Genomic DNA, 22,824 nt, shown 5'->3' with positions numbered 1-22,824 from the left:
AACAGATTATAGAAAGGTGTAGGAGCAACAGGGTGGTGGTGATGGGAGATTTTAACTTTCCCAACATTGACTGGGATTCACTCAGTGTTAGGGGTCAAGATGGAGCAGAAATCGTAAGGAGTGTCCAGGATGGTTTTCTAGAGCAACATGTATGTAGTCCAACTCAGGAAGGGGCCATACTGGACCTGGTGCTGGGGAATGAGTCCAGCCAGGTGGTTGAAACTACCATAGGGGACTACTTTGGAAATTATGACCACAATTCCCTAAGTTTTACAATACTCCTGGACAAAGATGAGAAGGGTCCGAAAGGAAGAGTTCTAAACTGGGGGACGGCCAGCTATACCAAAATTCAGCAGGATCTGGGGAATGTAGGTTGGGAGAAACTAGTGAGTTTTGAGAAGATTTGTAGCTCAGGTTGAGGTTCTGGATGTAAGTTTGCTCGCTGAGCTGGAAGGTTCGTTTTCAGATGTTTCGTCACTTTTCTTATTTGAAAAAATATACTTTATTCATAGAATGTACAAAAAAAACATTCATACACCTACCCAGTCACGCAAGCCGCTCCGGGTTACCCAGGGGGTACGTACGCCAACTAAAAGGAAAAAAAACAAAACAAAGAGGAAAAAAAAGCAAAGAAAATACCCCGGCAGTCGTCTCCCCGCACAGTCCCCGTTGGCCCCCTGACCAGTTGGGGAAGGCACCAGCTGGGGCCAGTTACCAGATAGGGCCCTTGTTTCTATTCTGGACGAGGGGTTTCATATGGTGGTCTTTCCCCACCGCGCCTTGGTGGCGGCTGCTCCAAGCTTTAGCGCGTCCCTCAGCACATAGTCCTGGACCTTGGAGTGCGACAGTCTGCAACACTCAGTCGAGGTCAGTTCTTTCAGCTGGCAGACCAGCAAGTTGCGGGCAGACCAAAGAACGTCTTTCACTACATTGATGGTCCTCCAGGCGCAGTTGATGTTGGGCTCAGAATGCGTCCCGGGAAACAGCCCGGAAAGCACAGAGTCCCGTGTCACAGAGCTGCTCGGGACGAACCTCGACAAATACCACTGCATCCCCCTCCAGACCTCCTGCGCATAGGCACACTCCAGAAGGAGGTGCTAGACACAGTCTCATCCCCCCTGCAGCTGCCTCGAGGGCAGCTTGCGGTGGCGCAGAGATTCCGGGTGTGCTTAAAAGGATCTCACTAGCACAGTCCCTCTCACCGCCAGCCAAGCAATGTCCTTGTGCTGGTTTGAAAGTTCTGGCGATGAGGCATTTTGCCAAATGACTTTGGCAGTCTGTGTGGGGAACCACACGATGGAATCCACCCTCTCCTTTTCCCGAAGGGTCTCGAGAATACTACGTGCTGACTGCTGCCTGACGGCCTTGTGGTCAAAGGTGTTTCCTTTCAAAAATTTCTCCACGAAGGACAGGTGGTATGGGACGGTCCAGCTACTCGGAGCGTTCTGTGGCAACGAGGCCAGGCCCATCCTTCGCAACACCGGGGACAGGTAGAACCTCAGTAAGTAGTGACACTTGGGGTTTGCGTACTGAGGATCTACGCACAGCTTGATGCAGCCACACACAAAGGTAGCCATCAGGGCGAGGGTGGCGTTCGGTACGTCCTTTCCCCCATTTTCCAGGTCTTTGTACATGGTGTCCCTGCCAACCCGGTCCATCCTCGACCCCCAAATGAAGTGGAAGATGGCCTGGGTGACCCCAGCGGTGCAGGTCCAGGAAATAGGCCGGGCCTGCGCCACATACAACAGTACCGAAAGCCCCTCGCACCAGACAACCAGGTTCTTACCTGCGATGGAGGGGGACCGGAGCGTCCACCTGCCCAGCTTCTGCTTCAGTTTGGTGATACGCTCCTCCCAAGTCCTCCCAAGCATGCCCCAGCTCCACCAAACCAAACACCTAGCACCTTCAGGTAGTCTGGGCTGACGGTGAAGGGGATGAAGGAGCGGTCATCCCAGTTCCCGAAGAACATGGCCTCGATCTTACCCCTATTGACTTTGGCACCCGAGGCCAGTTCAAACTGGCCGCAGATGTCCAACCACCTACTCACTGACCGACGATTGATGCAGAAGACGGCGACGACGACCATGTGCAGGGAGGTCTTGACCTGAAGGCCTCCGCTGCCTGGAATAGTCACGCCCTTCAGGCTCACGTCCTTCCTGATGGATGCGGCGAAGGGCTCCACACAGCACACGAACAAGGCGGGAGAGAGCAGGCAGCCCTGCCTGACTCCAGATCTGAAGGGAAAACTGTCCGATTCCCACCCGTTGATCGAGACTGCGCTAACGATGTTGGTGTAGAGCAGTTGGATCCAATTGCGGATGCCCTCCCCGAACCCCAATTTGGAGAGGACGTCCCTCATGTAAGCATGAGAGACCCTGTCGAAGGCCTTCTCCTGGTCCAGGCTGACGAGGCAGCCGTCCACCCGCCTGTCCTGCACATAGGCGATCGTATCCCTGATGAACACGTGGCTCTCAGCGATCTTCTTGCCTGGCACAGCACAGGTTTGGTCAGGGTGAATCACCGACTCCAGGACAGACCTGACCCGGTTGGCTATGACCTTGGCCAGGATTTTGCAATCCACATTCAATAGTGAAATGGGAAGCTAATTCTTAATTTCTTCCCTCTCCCCCTTCCTCTTGTAAATGAGGGTGGTGATGCCCTTCCTCATGGACTTGCACATTTCCCCTGCCCGAAGCACACTATTGTACACCTCCACCAGGTCCTGGCCGACCAGGTCCCACAGAGCAGAATACAGCTCGACCGGTAAGCCGTCGCTCCCGGGAGTCTTATTTCTCTCCAATGACTTGAGGGCTCTGGTCAGCTTGTCAAGGGATATCAGCCCGTCCAGCCACTCCCTCGTGCCGTCGTCTAAGACGTCCGTGATAGATGACAGGATCTACTCGGAGGCCGTGCTGTCCATGGGCTTCGCATCGTACAGTCCGGCAGAGAAGGATCTGCTGCTCCTCAAAATGTTGGGCCGAGGCGACATCACCGAGCCATCGTCCTCCTTCAGCTGGCTAAGCACAGAGCTCTCTTTGTGCACCTTCTGAAAGAAGAAATGCGAGCACGTCTCGTCCTGCTCCACGGAGCGGACTCTGGACCAGAAGATTATCCTGGAGGCCTCCGTGGCAAAGAGCGAGGCTTGCTGGCCCCTCACCTCGCAGAGGTCCTCCGTGACATCGACCCCCATCAATTGCAGAAGGAGCAGGCTCTACATCCTTTTCTGGAGTCACAGCAGCTTTCCCCGCCTCTCTCTCGCTTTCTGAACACCCTTGAGGACAAAGAACCTCTTCATGTTCTCTTTCACCGTCTCCCACCATTTGCCCAGAGACTCAAAGAGGGATTTCACGGTTCTCCAACCAGCGTACTCCCTCTTAAGCTCCTCGACGTACTCTGGGGTCAACAGAGTCGTGTTGAGCTTCCACGTCCCCTTGCCGGCCTGCTGGTTGTCCTGTAAGTGACAGTCAGCCAGCAGGAGGCAGTGGTCAGAGAAGAACACCGGAGGACCTGACCGAGAACGCCCGTGACACAAACAGGAAGTCTATCCTTGAGCGGATAGACCCGTCTGGCCGCAACCAGGTGTATCTCCGCTGCGCTCCATCTGCAGGGGTACTGAAGACGTCGAGCAGCTTGGCGTCCTTCACCGTGCCCATCAGGAATCTGGGCATGATGTCCAGTTGACTCCCCCCACCCCGGATCTTCCATCTGCATCGATGATGCAGTTGAAGTCTCTGCCTAGGATGACCGGCGTGGACGTAGCCAGCAGGTGTGGAAGCTGCTGCAGGACAGCCAACCGCTCACTCTGTACCGCTGGGGCGTACATGTTGATTAGCCTCAGGGGAGCGTTCCTGTAGGTGACGTCAGCCACGAGGATGCGCACCCCCATCACCTCCTGAACTTGAGAGATGGTGAAGTTGCGCCCCCGCAGCAGAATAGCCAGGCCCAAGGAGTGACAGTCGTTACCCCCCCCGACCAGATCGAAGGCCCACAGGTCCAGGCGCCCGACCATTTCCCGTACCTGCTGAGGTGTGGTATCCTGCACTCCTGCAGAAACAGGAGGTCTGCCTTGACGGTGGTCAGGTAGGCCAACGTGGACACACATCTTGCGGTGGACTTGACGCTGCACACATTAATGCTCGCAACTCATACCCCCATTGTGCGCAGTAACTGCAGTACCCTCCGAGTCCAAGGTCCAGCCCCTCCATCCCGATTGCCCGGGTGAACTGCTGGATGCTCTCCGGGCTCAGGAAACTGTCCGTTTTGCCTTCCGGGTGGAATGCCCCCGTCGGGGGTATGGAGGCAGGAGAGTCCACCTCTGGGTCAGGTTAGGGGCACGTGTTTTCCTGCTTCCCGCCTGCAGGTTCCAGGGGGCCCTCCAGGGCCCCACTGGCACGTGGCTGGGTGTCAGAGGGAAACTCAGGACACCTCCCATCCCCTGGAAGCAGGGTGCTGCTTTCCTTCTCAGTGGAAGTCTTCAGCTTCTGCTTTGGGCGGGCCTCCTCCGAATCCCCCTCGTCAGAGGAGCTCTTATAGACCCCTGTAGCTGCCTCTTCCCGCCTGATAGTTGCAGAGCTGAGGCCCTCTGGCGCGCCTTCGGAGGCATCGTCCACTCCCCTGGGTCACCTGTCACCTCCTCCATTGACTCCGGGTTGTCGGGGGGGAGGGGGGGGCGCGGAGCCTGCAGGGCGCTTTGCTGGCCTCAGGTCCATCCTGTGGGGCTGGTCCCTCCTGCACGACCTGGCCCTCCTGCACAATAGGGGAGTTCTTGCAGGGACCTGGTGCCTTCCTCTTCTCCGGGGGGCTTGCCCCATATTGCCCCTGCTGGCGACCTGGACGTAGGTGGTCCCCTGCCACGGGCATGCCCTGTAGATGTGGCCCGCTTGCCCGCAAAGTTTGCAGCTTTTTTCCTTTGGGCAATCCTTTGCTAGGTGTCCCTCCTCCCTGCAGATGGTGACTTTGCAGTTGGCCGCCACGTGACCTGACCTACCACAGGCATGGCAGACTTTGGGTTGCCCTGCTTAGGTCAGATAGCCCTTGCTCCTGCCCATCGCAAAGCTGGACAGTGGGTGTATGGCGTTCCCGTCCTCAGCATCACCCTGACCTGCCTCTTACTTGTCCAGATCCTGAAGGGGTCCATGATGTTGGTTAGATCTCCTTCCACCTTCATGTACCTTCCAAGGAAGGTCAGGACATCAGCTGCTGGCACATGTGCATTGTACATGTGTGCAGTGACCATATGGCTCCTCTGCACCGGCATCACGAACGGCAGGACGGCGGTCAGTACAGAGAGGGGGCCCTCACCTCCTTTTCCTTGAAAACCTCCAGGAAGCGCTCACAAAGCTTGGCGCTCCTGAAGGTTACATCGTAGAAACCTCCTCCAGGGAAATCCTGCAGGAGTAAATGTCCGCAGCAGGGAACCCACAGCAGTCCAATAGGACCCGCTTCACGAAGAAGGTGCAGTCCACAGATGCACCTTCATCCACCTTCTTCACAGAAGCACGGATGGTGTTCTGGACCCCCTGACCCAGGGCACGAGCACTTGCCACAGCCATCATTGCAGGTTGGCTGCTCTGCTGAGCCAGCGTTAGACCGAAGCCAGCATTAAGATCCACTGGTTGCAAGGATGCACAGCCAACCCGACACGTTCCTTCCACCTCCAACACAGTCGCACTCTCTTCTCGGTCCACAAAAGAGTGGGTCTTTATTTTGTTCCGGATGTAAGCTGGTTCACTGAACTGGAAGGTTCATTCCCAGACAATTCATCACCAATCTAGATAACATCAACAGTGAGCCTCCAATGAAGCGCTGGTGTTATGTTCCGCTTTCTATTTATGTGTTTAGGTTTCCTTGGGTTGGTGATGTCATTTCCTGTGTTGATGTCATTTCCTGTGTTCGTGATGTCATTACCTGTTCTTTTTCTCAGAGAGTGGTAGATGGGCTGAAACTGTTTGAAGGTAAATCCACATTTGATATGTGGGAGGCTTTTAAAGAGAGGTTGATTAGCGTGCAGGAGAGACACGTTCCTGTGAAAATGAGGGAGATAAATGGCAAGATTAGAGAACGATGGATGACAGGTGAAATTGTGAGACTAGCAAAGAGGAAAAAGGAAACATACATAAGGTCTAGGTGACTGAGGACAGATGAAGCTCTGGAAGAATATTGGAATGTAGGGCGAATCTGAAATGAGGAATTAAGAGGGCTAAGAGGGGACATGAGATATTGTTAGCAAACATGGTTAACACAAATCCCAAAGCCTTTTATTCACATATAAAGAGCAAGAGGGTAACTAGAGAAAGGATTGGCCCACTGTAGGACAAATAAGGAAAGTTATGCGTTGAGTCAGACAAAATGGGTGACATTCTTAATGAGTACTTTGCATCAGTATTTACCAAGGGGAGGGACATGACAGATGTTGAGGTTAGGGATAGACGTTTGCTTACTATAGGTCATGTTGGCATAAGGAGGGAGGAAGTGTTGGGTATCCTAAAAAGCATGAAGGTGGACAAGTCCCCAGGTCCGGATGGGATCTATCCCAGGTTATTGAGGGAAGCGAGAGGGGAAATAGCTGGGACCTCAACAGATACCTTTGCAGCATCCTTAAACATGGGTGAGGTCCCAAAGGACTGGAGAATTGCTAATGTTGTCCCCTTGTTTAAGGGTAGCTAGGATAATCCAGGTAATTATTGACGGGTGAGCCTGACGTCAGTGGTAGGGAAGCTGCTGGAGAAGATACTGAGGAATAGGACCTATTCCCATTTGGAAGAAAATAGGCTTATCAGTCTTAGGCAACATGGTTTTGTGCAGGGAAGGTCATGTCTTACCAACTTAATAGAACCCTTTGAGGATGTGACGAAGTTGATTGATGAGGGAAAGGCTGTAGATGTCATATACATGGACTTCGTAAGGTGTTTGATAAGGTTCCCCATGGCAGGCTGATGGAGAAAGTGAAGTCATATGGGGTCCAGGGTGTGCTAGCTAGATGGATAAAAAATTGGCTAGGCAACAGGAGGCAGAGAGTAGTAGTGGAAGGGGGTTTCTCAAATTGGAGACCTATGACCAGTGGTGTTCCACAGGGATCTGTGCTGGGACCACTGTTGTTTGTGATATATATAAATGATTTGGAGGAAGGTATAGGTGGTCTGATTAGCAAGGTTGCAGGTGACACTAAGATAGGTGGAGTAGCAGATAGTGAAAGGGTTGGCTAGAGATTACAGCAGAATATAGACAGATTGGAGAGTTGGGCAGATAAATGGCAGATGGAGTTCAATCTAGGCAAATGTGAGGTGATGCATTTTGAAAGATCTAATTCAAGAGCAAACTATTCAGGAAATGGAAAAGTCCTGGAAAAAGTTGATGTACTGAGAGATCTGTGTGTTCAGGTCCACTGTTCCCTGAAGGTGGCAACACAGGTCAATAGGGTGGTCAAGAAGGCATATGGCATGCTTTCCTTCATAATACCAGGTATTGAGTACAAAAGTTGGCAGGTCATGTTACAGTTGTATAAGACTTTTGTTCGGCCACATTTGGAATACTATGTACAGTTCTGGTCGCCACATTACCAAAAGGATATGGATGCTTTGGAGAGGGTGCAGAGGAGGTTCACCAGGATGTTGTCTGGTGCTAACTGTGAAGAAAGGTTGAGTAGATTAGGATTATTTTCATTAGAAAGACGGAGATTGAGGGGGGGACCTGACTCAGGTCTACAAAATCATGAGGGGTATAGACAAGTTGAATAGCAAGAAGCTTTTTTCCAGAGTTGGGGACTCAATTACTGGGGGTCGTGAGTTCAAAGTGAGAAGAGGAAAGTTTATGGGAGATATGCATTGAAAGTTCTTTACGCAGAGGGTGGTGGGTGCCTGGAACACATTGCCAGGGGAGGTGGTAGACGCAGACACGTTAGTGTCTTTTAAGATGTATCTGGACAGGTACATGGATGGGCAGGGAGCAAAGGGATATAGACCTTTAGAAAGCAGATGATAGGCTTAGACAGAGGATCTCGATTGGTGCAGGCTTGGAGGGCCAAAGAGCCTGTTCCTGTGTTGTAATTTTCTTTGTTCTTTGTTGTTTGTTCTTTGCATGTGGATGATTGTATATCGTGGGCGTGGACGTTAGATAGACCTCAGTTTTAGCGTAAAAGTTTGGTACAACATCGTGGGCCAAAGGGCCTGTCCTGTGCTGCACAGTTCTATGTTCTATTGTGTTACTGAATGATGCAACTGGCACGAGGGGCCAGATGGCCTACTCCTGCTCTCATATGTCTTATGTTCTTAACCCAGTGTGACTGACTTAGTACAGTATGGATGTACAGCATGTTAGCTTGAATAAGCACCTCAGTGTTTTGCCCTTCCATCTCATCTTCAGCAGCTCCCAAAGGCAGCTGAAATGAAAATTGTTGATTTTCTTGACATGATGCTGTTAATATGTAGAACTGAGTGGGCAGCACCCTGGGTTCTATAAATGTTTAGTTTGTAGACAGACCTATTCTCAGATTGATACTTGCTGATAAACTCTGTTGAAAATTATACTTGCTTTGGTGATTCCGGCATGTGTCACGAGAGAGTGTGTTTCCGAAGGAACCAACCAGAGCTGAAATGTTCTTTCTTGAACTTTCTGGAAGCTGGCTAGTGTGTTACTTTAGTTTTCCATGTTACTTGTAAGGCTAAAGTTATTGCATGCTTTGTAATGAATCTATGCTTATTGCATGTCCATTTCTATGCACACGTGAACATATGAATCCATACCTGAAGTATGTCATTCGACCCTTCAAGCTACTTGACATTCAATAACATCATGGTTGATCGGTTTGTGTTAAAAACTCCACATTCCACCAAATTTATAGTTCCGTTGTCTACCAAAAGCCTATTTCCATCTTGGTAACATTCATCAGTCCCACCTGATTGCCTTCTGAAGTGGAGAGTTTCAAAGCTCCACAATGGTTTGAGAGAAAAACAATACCCTCGCCGCTGTTTTAATATAAAAACAATTTCCCCTGGTTTTGGACTGGGACATAACAGTAAACATTCTTTCCAAATCCACTTGTCAAGGCCATTCAGGATCTTATAAGCTTCAACTAAATCACTTCACATTTTCTAAATTCCAGTGAAAACAAGCCTTAGCCTGACTAATGTTTCATCCTGGGACATGAGTCACTTCATGTATCAAACTCGTAAACAAAACAAAAAGAACTGCGGATACTGGAAATCCAAAACAAAACAGAAACATCTGTAGAAACTCAGTAAGTATGGAAGCATCTGTATGGAGAAAGCAGAGTCAACGCTTTGGATTCAGTTATCCTTCTTCAGGACTGCATCAACCTAGTATTAGCACTCAAACTAGTAAACATCCTCTAAATCATTGCCATTTAATTTTGTATCCTTCCTTTTTTAAACACACTGTACAACTTTCAAATTATTAACCAACTCCCATTCCTTCCCTTTCTTTAGTTTTATTTGCTACATCTCTGTGACCATGTCTTCTCTTCCCCACACCACCCATCCCAGTAGGACGGTCTATTCTTTCAAGTTAGACACACCACTGTTCTGTCATTCTAGCATTCCAATCACTTAATCTAAACTACTGACATCTTTCTCCTCCAGCACTCTATACCCCAACTAACAACAATTGCATAAATGCTACCCCCATCACACATCACAGCAGCTCTGATGAAGAGTCATCTAGAATCGAAATGTTAGCTTACTCTCTTTCTGTGCTGCCTGATGTGCTGTAATCTGTAACATTTGCTGTTTTTGCACAGTATTTGGATGTGATCTCACAAATGACCTACTTAACTGAAGCATAACCTCCCTTTTATGTTCAATTCTCTAGTAATTACTCTTGAACCAGCAGCCAAAATACATTCATCAGTCAACTGGATATTAATGACATTTTTTTGGAATCTTTCCTTATTGGCTGGAGCAAATTGAGCAACTTCCTGTTCATGCCACATTTGGTTGTGATGAAATTATCACCGCAAGGGAACGCATTGGATAGCATGGTGGAGAAATGTGTGCTGAAGAGTTTGATGTTAGTGCACAACCTGAATTAGTCCATTGGTGACTGGGGTGGGACAGAAAATGTCATTTCATTGAAAGCTTTGCATAACAACTTGTAACACGTTGCCAACCACTTATTGCACAACATTAGCCCAAATTTTTCATTTGTTACATCAGTTAACTTTTGGTCACTCAGTTTTTGAATATGCTTTTTACCTTATGTGGCAAGTGCTCATAGATCATACTTGCAGACAGACACTTCAGTCTAGATTTTTTGTAAATGAGGTGAGAAGATCAAGTTGGGAAATTTACTCACTTGGCAGACTAGTCTCAATTTAATGGCTCCATTAGCTCCAGTTCTGCCCTGGAGAAGCCTGTAGGATTAAGTTAAGTTTGCTGACCCCTGAAGGAGATCAGACACAGACATGGAGTCAGGTGATTTCTGAGGTGGACTGGGTAGAAATCTTGCCTTGGTTCACTGTAATGTTTTTCCAGTTGTTCTAAAGACAATTTGTCCCTGTAACCCTCACAACTGCTTCACTGACTCCCATGCTCCTTCTATCCTTTGAAAAATACCATGACTTAATTCAAATTTATTCAAAACGGCTGCCGTTTGTAATTAGGTATCATTCCGTTTTAGACCCAGGAATTACATTGATGATATTTAAAATCTCCAGCGATCTGAAACTAAAAATTGTAGTAAAGATACTAATGCAATATTGAGGACTAAACTTCAACTCAGGTGTTCTATTTCTCAATAGGTAAGATCATCCTACAAACATTACACCTTCAGAAAAATTGCACTATGTTCAGTACAAAAAACACACCATATTTTATGTTGTGTTGCAAATGAATCAATAAAATTTTATGCGCTAGATACTTATTAAACTTTTTATAGAATTTTGTTTAGCTATCTTTTGTATGCTAAAATTTTGAAAATAAATACTATTTATGATGATCATAAATATCTTCTAAAAGAGTTTCTTACAAGTAATATGTTCCTAGTAGGACTGATTTTTACTTTTTGTGGAGGTAGAAAATGTGCAGTCATCTATTGTTTGCCTGTTATTTAGACTTTACTCATTTTTGCTTTCGAATAACTTCAGTTCTATTCAGTGAAAAGTTTTGTGTAACATCTGACTTAGTCAATCACTTCCTCTGTAATTAAACAAAATGACAAAGGTAGGAGTGGATCTGGATCTGTCAGTATCTCTGCGGAAAATCAAAACCAAATTAACCAACAACCTGAATCAAGAAGCTTCAAAATATCAACAGAATTTTAATACATTTCCAGTGAGTTTTTTTTGCACAATCTGTTTTAACAAAAGATGTAATTATGCGGTTCTGAATTATAAGTATGTCAAATAAATCGATATATATATTTACTCTTGGTTCATCTTGTTTTGATGAGTGGTTTTGTACAATTTACTATCAAAAAGGTCAGTAAACACCATTATTTGGCTTTGCATGGAAGATTTACGTAATTGAAAAAGGTAGCAATAAGAATTTTCTAATCTTTTCTTTCATTGTGCTCTGTTACAATTTCATTTCCAACAAGTTACTAGGACCATTTCTGAAAGTGTACCTGTATTCTTGTTACTGTGACTTTTTGAATAGTAGGACTACTTCCTCTGAAAAAGAAGACTGTTGATTCACATGCCACTCTAGTAATCTTCGCTTGTAATCTAGGGTGACATTTTTGTGTAGTCTTGAAGTGAACAGAGAGATCTAGGGTTCAGGTACACAATTCTTTGAACGTTACATGACACGTAGACAGAGTGGCCAAAACGTTGTTTAGCACACCTGCCTTCATTGCTCAGACCACGGAGTAAAACAGACAATAAGGATGACAGATGCTGGAAACCAGAGTCTAAAGGTGTGAAGCTGGAAAAGCACAGCAGGTCAGACAGCATCAGAGGATCAGGAAACTCAACATTTCAGGCCAAAACATTGAATTTCCTGCTCCTCTGATGCTGTCTGACCTGCTGTGTTTTTCCAGCTTCACACTTTAGAAATTGAATGTAGGAGTTGGGACGTCATGTTGAGGTTATATAGGACATTGGTGAGGCCGCTTTTGGACCACTGCGTACAGTTCTGGTTGCGCTGCCATTGGGAGGATATTATTAAATTGAAGGTGGTTCAGAAAAGATTTACTAGGATGTGACTGGAACTTGGGGATTTGAGTTATCTGGATAGGCTGGCACTTCTTTCACTGGCGTATAGGAGTTTGAGGGGTTACCTTACAGAGGTTTATAAAATTATGAGGGGAATAATAACGTGAATAAACTGTGAGAGCTCAAAACTAGGGGATATGTTTTTAAGGTGAGTGGAGAAAGATTTTAAAAAGGGTCTGGGGGGCAATCATTTCATACAGAGGGTTGTTTGTAAGTAGAATGAATTGTCAAAGGAAGTGATAGATGCAAGTACAATTACAACATTCAAAAGCCATCTGGATCAGTATGTGAATGGAAAAGGTTTAAGGGCATATAGGCTAAGTACAGGCAAGTGAAACTAGTTTAGTTTGGGCAACTTTGTTGGCATGAACGAGTTGGTCCAAAGATTCTGTTTCTATGCTTTATGACTGGCTGCTGCATAATCAGTTTATCGGATGTAAACATCTGTCAGTCTGATCAGATGGTTGTGAAAGATCTGGTGGCGCTATTTTGAAGAAGAACTGCAAAGATTTCCCCAGTGTTATGGGGAATATTTATCTCTCAAGCCTACATGCCTCAAACAGATGTATGGAAACCTGACTACTACAACAAAAAAAACACTTTTAAAAAGCAACTTAATTGTGGAAAAAAATGTCAAAAATTGCTTCTCAGAGACATAACATAAAACTGATGTCAATGCAAAGAAGACGATAGTTGAGGAATTACAAATGCTTTATTTTCATTTTGGATATGAGAAAGGATGACTTGCTCATAGATCTGATGTATAAGAACTGTCTTAAGGGAGGAATGTAAAATGGAGAAGCTTGTTCGTAATGTGACTTCCAAACCAGCTGAAGAAACAACTGGCATTAAAGAGGCTGACGGTGGCAGGGTTCATGTGAAGGCTGCACACATGATCAGAATCCGAGAACACTTATTAGATGCATGGATTTGTAGGGCTTCAGACAGTTTTACAAATTGGAGTGGGATAATATCACTAAGTTTTGAACCCAAAGGTAAAGAATGTGAAATGATCTGCATAATATTCTGAAAATACGTTTGGGGAGAACTATCAAGTGGGGTATATAATAGGTTGCCAACCTCAAAAAGAAACTTCTGCAGGTCAGTCAACTGTGGCTAACAAAGAAAGTTTAAGGTTCTATATGATTAAAAGAAAAGACGTATAAAGTTTCCAGGAATAGCATTAAATCTGAGGATTGGGAGAGGTTAAGAATACAGCAAAGAAAATAACAATGAATGGGAGAACAGAAGGTGAATGCAATCTCACAAAGAACATAAAAACATACTGTAAAGGTTTCAATGCATGCAAAAATAGGATGAATATGAGTATGTTAAATGCAGAGTCAGGAGATTTTATAATGGACAAATGGAGAAGAATCTTATAGGGGCCTGAGAGAAGTGTGCTGTAATAATGGCAGAATTGTGCGAGAAGTCCAGCACAGCCCATACTGACATCAGTAGCAAGACGTCCATCTTTTATACTTTTGCAAGGGCATGGCAAATTTCTTACCAGGCAGCAGTGAGTTGCCCATTAAGGGGGATTTATGCTTGTTAAATATTTTGTTCATGGCACAACTTAACATGGTGACCAGAGTAGGCACTTGGTAGGATCATTGAATGTTTTTAAAGTGGAGGTAGATAAACTGTTATCGATTAAGGACATCTTAAGATCTTGGGAATAACTACTAAAATGTGGAATGCCAAATAGTTCAGTGGAATGCCACATAGAAGAGCTGTGATTTATTTAAATGGGGAAAGATGGCAGAGAGCTATAGAACAGAGGGATTTCGGGTTCTTGACCATAAGTCTCAAAAAGCTAGCACACCAGTTCAGCAGATACTAAGGAAGGCAAATGGCATGCTGACCTGCACTTCAAAGGGAATGGAGAATGAAAGTGAGGAGAACTTGCTAAAACTGCACAAAGCAATTATCAGACCACAGCTGGAATATTATAAACAATTTTGATCTCAGGAAAGATATACTGATAATAGAGGTAGTCCAAAAAAGGTTCGCTATATTGATCCTGTGTGTGGAAAATTTTCTTATGAGAAGTCGAGTATGTTAAGCTTGCATCATTAGAGTTTAGAGATATGAAAGGAGACCAGCAGGCATAAGTTCAAAGTCAGGAGCAAATGGTTTACAGGAGTGCCGAGAAAATTGTCTTCACCCAAAAGGTGCTAGAAATATGAAATATGATGTCTGAGAGGGTGGTGGAGGCAGATACCCTTGCAACATTTAATAAGATTCTGGATTTGTACTTAAAATGCTGGTGCATAAAACGTTTGGGGCCAAGTGCAGGTAAACATAATTCTGATGTTTGTTAGTTGGTTTAGACATGGTAGGCCATGTTGTACGACTCTATGAGATGACACACTCTTAAGAAGCTTGACAGGATAGATGCAAAGAAGTTGTTTTCCCTTGTGGGAGAATCTAGGACAAGAAGGCATAATTTCAAGGAAGGGATCACCCATTTAAGACAGAGATGAAGAGGATTTGTTTCTTTTAGAGGGCAATAATTCTTTAGCCCAGAGGGCTGTAGAAGTTGGGTCTTTAGGTATTTTCAAGGCTGTGATAGACAGATTTCCAAAAATGAAAATAGTCAAGGGTTATGGGAGTTACAGAAATTAAGGTTCAGGATTATCAGATCAACTATGATCCCACTGAAAGGCAGAGCAGACTTGATGGGCTGAATGGCCCTCTTCTGTTCCTGTCTCTTATTGTTAATAAGGGGTCGACTGGAATGTAGAATTTGGAACAGATCAGCCATAATAATATTGAACAGTGGGACAGGTTTTTTAGGGCCAAATGGCCTAATTTTGCTCCTAACCTGTATATTTGTTTGTATGTTTGTAAGAGGTTTGTCCTATGATTGACTTATAATGGGATGAATTTTCTGAAGACTGACTTCTATTTTTACAAAAGGAGAGATTTCCCATTTCTGACAGGAGATTCTAATTGGGGTTCCTTCAGACATGTAAAGCCAAACTTACATTCTGACAGTTCCTTCATAATTCAGAATGGTCAGGGGAAAGCAATCCACACCCATTTTTTACAACAACCAGTTGCTGTTTCTGCAATTTAAAAGTCTAGAATCACAGACAGCCACTTTGATTTGATATTTTTGCGAAATTGGCTTGTACCAAGTGCCCTTGAATTAAAGAAAACAGTCCAGCAACAACTTTTGGATTGACTTCAAGTTGCATTTTGTTACAGACATTAGAGGCAGATATACTTAGATTTCCAAAAGCTGCAAGCAAGACAAATCTCTTCCCTCTATAAGTGGTAGAAAACCAGCTCCAAAAGATTCTGAAAAGAAGAATGAACAAGAAAGAACCGAATACCAATTGATCAGCTAGTGAATTGACAACTTCAGTCATCGACATCGATGTGACAGCATTGCCAAAAATCAGGAAAAATTCTAAGAATTCCATCTCATTCAACCCCTTGTGGCTTTGACTCTCCATCAACAAAATTTGTTCCTTTTTTTGCCTTTTTGATTTTATGCAGAATATTTCTGCAATACAGTCTGTCTCACCTGTCCTATTTATGAATGAATGCATGCAAATTTTGATTTAAAAAGGATAAAGTTTATATGGGTGCATAGTGATTAATAATTAATTTTGCCACTTGTTGAAGGATATGTTTGTATTAATAATAAGTTATAGTTTTCTTGTTTACTGATGAAACCTGGTGCGAATTTCTTTTATTGTAGATAGTGGTCACGTTTAATTTCCAAAGCACTCTTCCCATCAGGGCTGTGACAGCTTGCTGTTAAGATGGACTGTAGATTATTTGTAATTTAACAGACTGCCGAGCCAGCCAGGAGCCTCTGCTTGAAGCCAGCATACTGCGGTCCACGATTTGGGTGAGCATATTTATTTACCACCCTTTTAGAATAGTGTGGCACTCATGTGGGACAGCTTCTGTCAGCCAGGGCAAAAAGTCTTTTTAATGAGCAAGCGGGGGTAACAGAATTACAGGAGCAGAAATAAGGCCAAGGGTGCTGGTAGCTACCAAAAGATTAATAAGAGGTTGAAAATCATCGGGAACTGTAAACTGGGGATGAGAGATAATGGGAACTGCAGATGCTGGAGATTCCAAGATAATAAAATGTGAGGCTGGATGAACACAGCAGGCCAAGCAGCATCTCAGGAGCACAAAAGCTGACGTTTCGGGCCTAGACCCTTCATCAGAGAGCTCACAAAAGCTGACGTTTCGGGCCTAGACCCTTCATCAGAGAGGCTGATGAAGGGAACTGTAAACTGACAGCTGCCCAATAGATCAATAAGAGGTCAGAAATCCCCAGGAGCTACAAAGCGATAGCTGCCCAAAAGATCATTAGAAAGTTGAAAATCATTGAAGGAAAAAAATAGAAGTAGCAGATACAGCCGGCAGGGAATCAGGGAGAATGGTAGAAAAAGTGTGAAAATAAAACCCTGCTGGGATCCAGACCGGTCCATTTTGCAGACTGTGTTCGAGAAAAATGAAGTGTTAATTAAGGACGTGGAAGGAAATAAACAGTGAAGGCACTGAGTCAGAACAGAAATCCTAATGGCTGGATCAGCAGAAAGGGACCAAAGAGTTAAACATCCTTGTGGTTATGATTAAGCAGAATGTCAAAAGGGCGCAGAAACAAGCTAAAATAGCTGCAATGTTCATAAATAAGAAAGACAGAAAGGAAGGCTGATTCTTTGCTGGTTCGCTGAACTTTTTAGAATTACTAACTCTTTGTGTTCTGGTTTGAATGCACCTTTGTTTGTCAGTTGCTAAAATGTCATCTTGTGCAATTTGTGTGTTTTAATTCCTTGGAGCTTGAGATCTGGGAAAGCTTTGAAGTTAATTAGCATTTTGGGAATGTATGGTGATTTAAAAGTGTGGTGTGTCTGTATAAGTAGGGAACATGTATGGTTAATGCAATGTTTGTTTAAGAAACTGTCAGTAATTATTCAAAGCAGAAGTCTGCAACGAAATGTTGATTTCAAAGGTTTGTTCCTTAAACTTGGTTTGAATTGGCTGTGTGTTGTGTTTGGATTTGGGTAAATTTTAATTTCAAAAAATTGTTTGAAGTTTCATTTTCTGGCCGGAGTGAACTTCCAAATACTGTTCTAACACATGAGTGAGTCTTTAATTCTAGATGATAAGATTTGCTCATTTTAAAGGTACTTTGGTGTGACAGAATGCAAAAACAAAAAATAGGAAATTTGGAATCTTGGAAGTGCAATTCTCTTGAAAACAATTCTGATGATATGTTCTAAAATCTGAGAAAGCCGATAAAGGAATTAGAAAAGGCAGACTTAACAATAAATTTATTTACTTGCAGGTGGAGGAGCAATGGATGATGAAATTATGTGCAAGAATTTACGTCCTCTTTTGAATTCGTAGTAGATTAATTCTAATTAACCCACTCCAGAAATGTTGTGTCCACATATCATGTTATTTTACTGCTACTGGGTGAAGTAATCTGTGGATAGAGAACTGGAGGATAAAAAAAAACACAAATTAAGAAAGTGCTCAATTGGACTATGAAGGCAGAGAATAACTAAGGGAATATTAAGAAACTTGTAGCAGTTGCTACAGGGAACATGCACAGACAGGCAGCCTGTCCAAAACAGCTGAAGGAGGGATTTTGTTTCGTGTGCAAATATTCCGCCAAACATTGTCCCAATAAGACCACTAAATGTGGGAGCTGTGGAAAAAGTGGATTGCCGATCACCTGGGTGAGGCAGGCACTGACAGGGACCAAGACAGGATCAAGGGAATCCCCAGCCAGTAGCCAGTTACTGTCACTGTTAAAGGGTAATACACATCTTACAACCATTTAGTCACTGCAGGGGCTTTGTAGAAGATGATGTCGAACTAGCTGGACCCCTGCAAGACCTCCTCAAAGTGGATGTGGGCTACCTCAGAGAAGACTGAATGGGGACCTGAGCAGGAAACGGCCTTTGCCAAGATCGAACAGACACTGGTCTCTGCACAAGCATTAGGGTCCTCTGACCTGAAAAAGGTCTTTCACCTCTTTTGCAGTGAAAGCAATGGCAATCAATCTGCAGTAGTGTTACAGAGACATGAAGCCTGTTGGGATACTATTCAGGGAAAATGGATCCGATTGTGATGGGACAACACTCGTGTTTGAACTATCCTATGTACTACCTGGGCACTAACAACATCCTCCCCCTTGACACAACAAGGGAAGGTGTATAAGCAGAGATAATGGCAACTGCAGATGCTGGAGAATCCAAGATAACAAAGTGTGGGGCTGGATGAACACAGCAGGCCAAGCAGCATCTAAGGAGAATGAAAACTGATGTTTCGGACCTAGACTCTTCATCAGAAAAGGAGGATGGGGAGAGGATTCTGAAATAAATAGGGAGAGAGGGGGAGGCGGACTGAAGATAGATAGAGGAGAAGATAGGTGCTGAAGAGAGTATGGGTAGGGAGGGGATAGGTCAGTCCAGGGTGGACGGACAGGTCAAGGGGGCGGAATGAGTTTAGTAGGTCAGAAATGGAGGTGCAGCTTGAGGTGGGAGGAGGGGATAGGTGAGAGGAAGAACAGGTTAGGCAGGCGGGGACGAGCTGGGCTAGTTTTGGGTTGCAGTGGGGGGAGGGGAGATTTTGAAGCTGGTGAAATTCACATTGATACCATTTGGCTGCAGCGCTCCCAAGCAGCATGTGTTGATGTTCCTGCAACCTACGGGTGGCATCATTTGGCACTGCAGGAGGCCCAGAAAGGACATGTCATCTAAGGAATGGGAGGGGGAGTTGAAATGGTTCGCGACTGGGAGGTGCAGTTGTTTACTGCAAACTGAGCGTAGGTGTTCTGCAAAGCGGTCCCCAAGCCTCCGCTTGGTTTCCCCAGTGTAGAGGAAGCGACATCATGTACAGCGGATGCAGTATACCACATTGGCGGATGTGCAGGTGAACATCTACTTGATGTTGGTAAGTCATCTTGGGGCCTGGGATGGGGGTGAGGGAAGTGGTGTGGGCGCAGGTGCAGCAATTTCTGCGGTTGCAGGGGAAAGTGCCGGGTGTGGTGGGGTTGGAGGGGAGTGTGGAGCGGACAAGGGAGTCGTGGAGAGGGTGGTCTCTCTGGAAGGTAGACAAGAGTGGGGTGGGAAAAATGTCTTTGGTGGTGGGGCCGGATTGTAGATGGCGGAAGTGACGGAGGATGATGCGTTGTATCTGGAGGTTGGTGGGGTGGTATGTGAGGACTAGGGGGATTCTCTTTGGGCGGTTATTGCGAGGGCCGGGTGTGAGGGATGAGGTGCGGGAGACACGGTCGAGGGTGTTCTTGACCACTGCGGGGGGGAAGTTGCGGCCCTTGAAGAACGAGGGCATCTGGGATGAGCGGGAGTGAAATGCCTCATCCTGGGAGCAGATGCGGCGGAGGCGAAGGAATTAGGAATAGGGGATAGAATTTTTGTAGGAAGGTGGATGGGAGGAGGTGTATTCCAGGTAGCTGTGGGAGTCAGTGGGCTTGAAATGGACATCAGTTTGTAGGTGGTTGCCTGAGATGGAGACAGAAAGGTCCAGGAAGGTAAAGGATGTGTTGGAGATTATCCAGGTGAACTTGAGGTTGGGGTGGAAGGTGTTGGTGAAATGGATGAACTGTTCGAGCTCCTCTTGGGAGCATGAGGCGGCGCCAATACAGTCATCAATGTAACGGAGGAAGAGGTGGGGTTTTGGGCCAGTGTAGGTGCGAAAGAGATGACTGTATCAGCGCCGCCTCATGCTCCCAAGAGGAGCTCGAACAGTTCATAGCAATTGGAAGCTGGCAAGTTGAGAGGTGTCATGGACAGTCAGTGAGCCAGATGGGAAGCTGAACTGTTGCCAGGAGATGAGCATGTGGAATTGATTAAAGACAATAGAGATAACCAAGCAAGCCCTGTGAATCAGGAAGGAGGGATACATGATTGTATCCCCCTCGTAGAGCAGGAAGAAGAGAGACAGGGTTGAGTTAAGAGAGAGCCGTTAGAGGTGCCAGATGTGACATCCATGTTTGTTGATGGAGCACGGAAGTATTACGATGGTGAAGCTCGGACAGCATGGGCTATGGTTAATTTGAAAGGGTAACTTTTGGCAGGAGAAAGGACAGAAGGATGTTACTCCACCCAGGTTGCCAAACTAAAAGCACTTACTGTCATCCTGCAGTTAGGGAGAAAACAAAAGGGTCACCATCTACACAGACAGTAGATATGCCTTCAGTATAGTCCATGACTACATGACTACATGATGGCATGGGCAAGATGTTACTTCGAGTGTTAGCGTAATTCAACATGAGACTCAAGTCAAGGACTGAGTGGCTGCAGCAACTGAGCCAAAAGAGGCAGCAATAATTAAAGTAAAAGCACACAGAAAGATTCAGACAGCGGAGGAGAGAGGGAATGACTATGCAGGCAGTGCAGTAAAAGCAATGTTAAAACAGGAAGTGGTAACGATAGCAGCTGTGAGAAAGCAAAAAGCCAAAAATGGTGAACGGAACATTTTAAAATTACAGGGGGCAGCTAGCTCAGAGGAAAAAGCAGAATGGATTAAAGATAGGACAGCCTTAGGAACAGATGATATTTGGAGGAAAGAAGTTAAGTGTTAGCACCCCTGTTCTGCCAACAGATGCTATGCAATGTTTACCATGGATCGGCATCTGTAGGGAGGGATGAAATGATACAGCTAATATCTAATTGTTGGTGGTGGAAAGGAATGGGAAGAGACATGGCTAAATTTTGCCAGAAGTGCACTGCTTGTGCACAGACAGTAGCAGGATAGGGAATTAAGACCGTGGCAGCACATTCAAATGTCTTTATAGGTCCACTCCCACAGAGTCAGAATTAGAAATTCTGAATGGTCACGGTCAATCAGTTTACCAGATGGATAGAAGCTGTCCCCACAAAGGACTGCCCCTCTGCCTGTGTGGCAAAAATACTGGCAGCAGAAATCATACCTAAGTGGGGGTGTTCCTTTACAATTAGACTCAGACCAAGGGATGCACTTCAACGGCAAGCGCCTGAAGGAAGCATGTAAACTCTGGAATAAAACAAAAGTATCATAACCCCTACCACTCAGACAGTTCAGTTAAGGCAGAGAGAATGAATGGAATACTGAAAAATGCTCTGAGCAAGGCAATGATAGGAGAAGGGGTGAAATGGACCCTTTCTCTACCAGCCACTGTGATGGCCCAGATGGCCCTCAAGGGCCACTGGACTAACACCCTTTGACTGCATGACAGAGTGAGCGGTGATACTTCCGCAGGACCTAACCATGGTGGGAACAGAACTGGCTAACAGCAAGGGACAGGTCTGGGATTACATGAACTCCCTCTGTAAGCATTTACACATACTACATGGACAGGCATTGACAGGCATGAGATCAGCAACTTGTTAAGGGCTCTAAGGAATCTGAGGGATGCCCAGGACAAACAGAAATGCCAGCCCCAGAATAAAGGTCCAGGTGAAAATAATCCCAAGCAAGGGATTCTTGCTCCCTCCATGAGATGGACCTTATGAGATAACATTAACAGGTAACAGAAGTGCACTTATTAAAGAAAATGGAATTGGTAAACGGAGACTTCCTACTCAGCTAAGAATATATAAGAGCTAACGGTGTAACAATACAGCCAGCTAGTCTGGTATTCTCTCTCTCTCTCTGTCTCTGTCTCTGTCATATCTCCCCCACTTGTAGGATTTACAGGGCCTTCACCCCGTGATTACCAATAAGCAGCAGGAGCAGGATTCTCGGCTGCAGGACAGCAGCCAGAATAGATTAGGGTAGCATGTAAATATATATGACATGGTTGCACTGTGAAGATCGAAATTAAAAATTTTACTGGTATTAGCATAAGTATGAAATCAAGAATCCTCTGTGGCCTCCTCTTAATTTTGATTCAATCGGAGGCTGACAGGTAAGCCGAGAGAGGAGACCGTAACGTTAATACCTTTATATACATGTCATGTGCCTATACTAAATGAAATAATGTCTCCCATTGTCGGGTCTGTACACACATCCCAATACACTCGAAGGGAGATATACCCCTGCGACCTATCCCTTTTAATACCTTGGAGCTAGCCGGATAGATATGAAGGCAGAATAGTTCAGAGCAGGGAGATAGAGATGGGCAGCCTACTAGTGATGGGAGGTACCCAATAAATACTGACTGGAATAGAACACAGTGGAAATCAGCACGGTGTAACCTGATTGCGTTTGCAGTTTGGTACCAGCCCAACGACAGGACCTCAAAACAGCCCTGCTTCTTCATGTTGACGAACACTGTAAAAATCGGAGTGCATCATTGATCTCTCTTCTCAAATGTGCCATATATTATAAAAGTGATTGGGTTCTCACGTCAAGATCAGATTTGGGGAGGTCTTTGGCCTTCTCCCTGCATTAACTGGTTGTTGCTTGAATAAAAGTCTGCTATTTGCCTGAACCCTGCCTGCCTCCAGAATCTTTGGGGTGTTTTGCTTCTACAAAAGGTATGAAAGTTAGTTGGATTGGCCATGCTAAATTGGCCCAGAGTGTCCAGGGTGCATAGACTATATGGGTTAGCCATGGTAAAATGTGGGTTACAGGACGGGTTGGGTTCTGGGTGGGATCTCTTCAGACGATTCATGCAGACTGGATGGGCCAAATGGTCATTATCAGCACTGTATGATTCTATGATTATGTTG

At 45.4% G+C, this 22,824-nt stretch overlaps 1 protein-coding gene across 2 annotated transcripts in view; it reads right to left on the bottom strand.

Annotated features, from left to right (window-relative positions):
* Window positions 1-22,824, bottom strand: part of fstl5 (follistatin-like 5) — a 568,620-nt gene that overhangs the window by 476,779 nt on the left and 69,017 nt on the right. The window contains exon 1 of one of the 2 annotated variants that reach the window (XM_059645027.1): window positions 543-589. The exons of the other annotated variant lie outside the window; for it this stretch is intronic. The gene's annotated coding sequence lies outside the window, so the exon portion shown is untranslated. Of the gene's footprint in view, window positions 1-542; window positions 590-22,824 lie in introns of those variants that run through there. 2 annotated transcript variants of the gene reach the window in all.

The sequence above is a fragment of the Stegostoma tigrinum genome, chromosome 1 (assembly GCF_030684315.1).
Source record: "Stegostoma tigrinum isolate sSteTig4 chromosome 1, sSteTig4.hap1, whole genome shotgun sequence".
NCBI lineage: Eukaryota > Metazoa > Chordata > Chondrichthyes > Orectolobiformes > Stegostomatidae > Stegostoma > Stegostoma tigrinum.
This window is presented reverse-complemented; position numbering and strand designations above follow the sequence as displayed.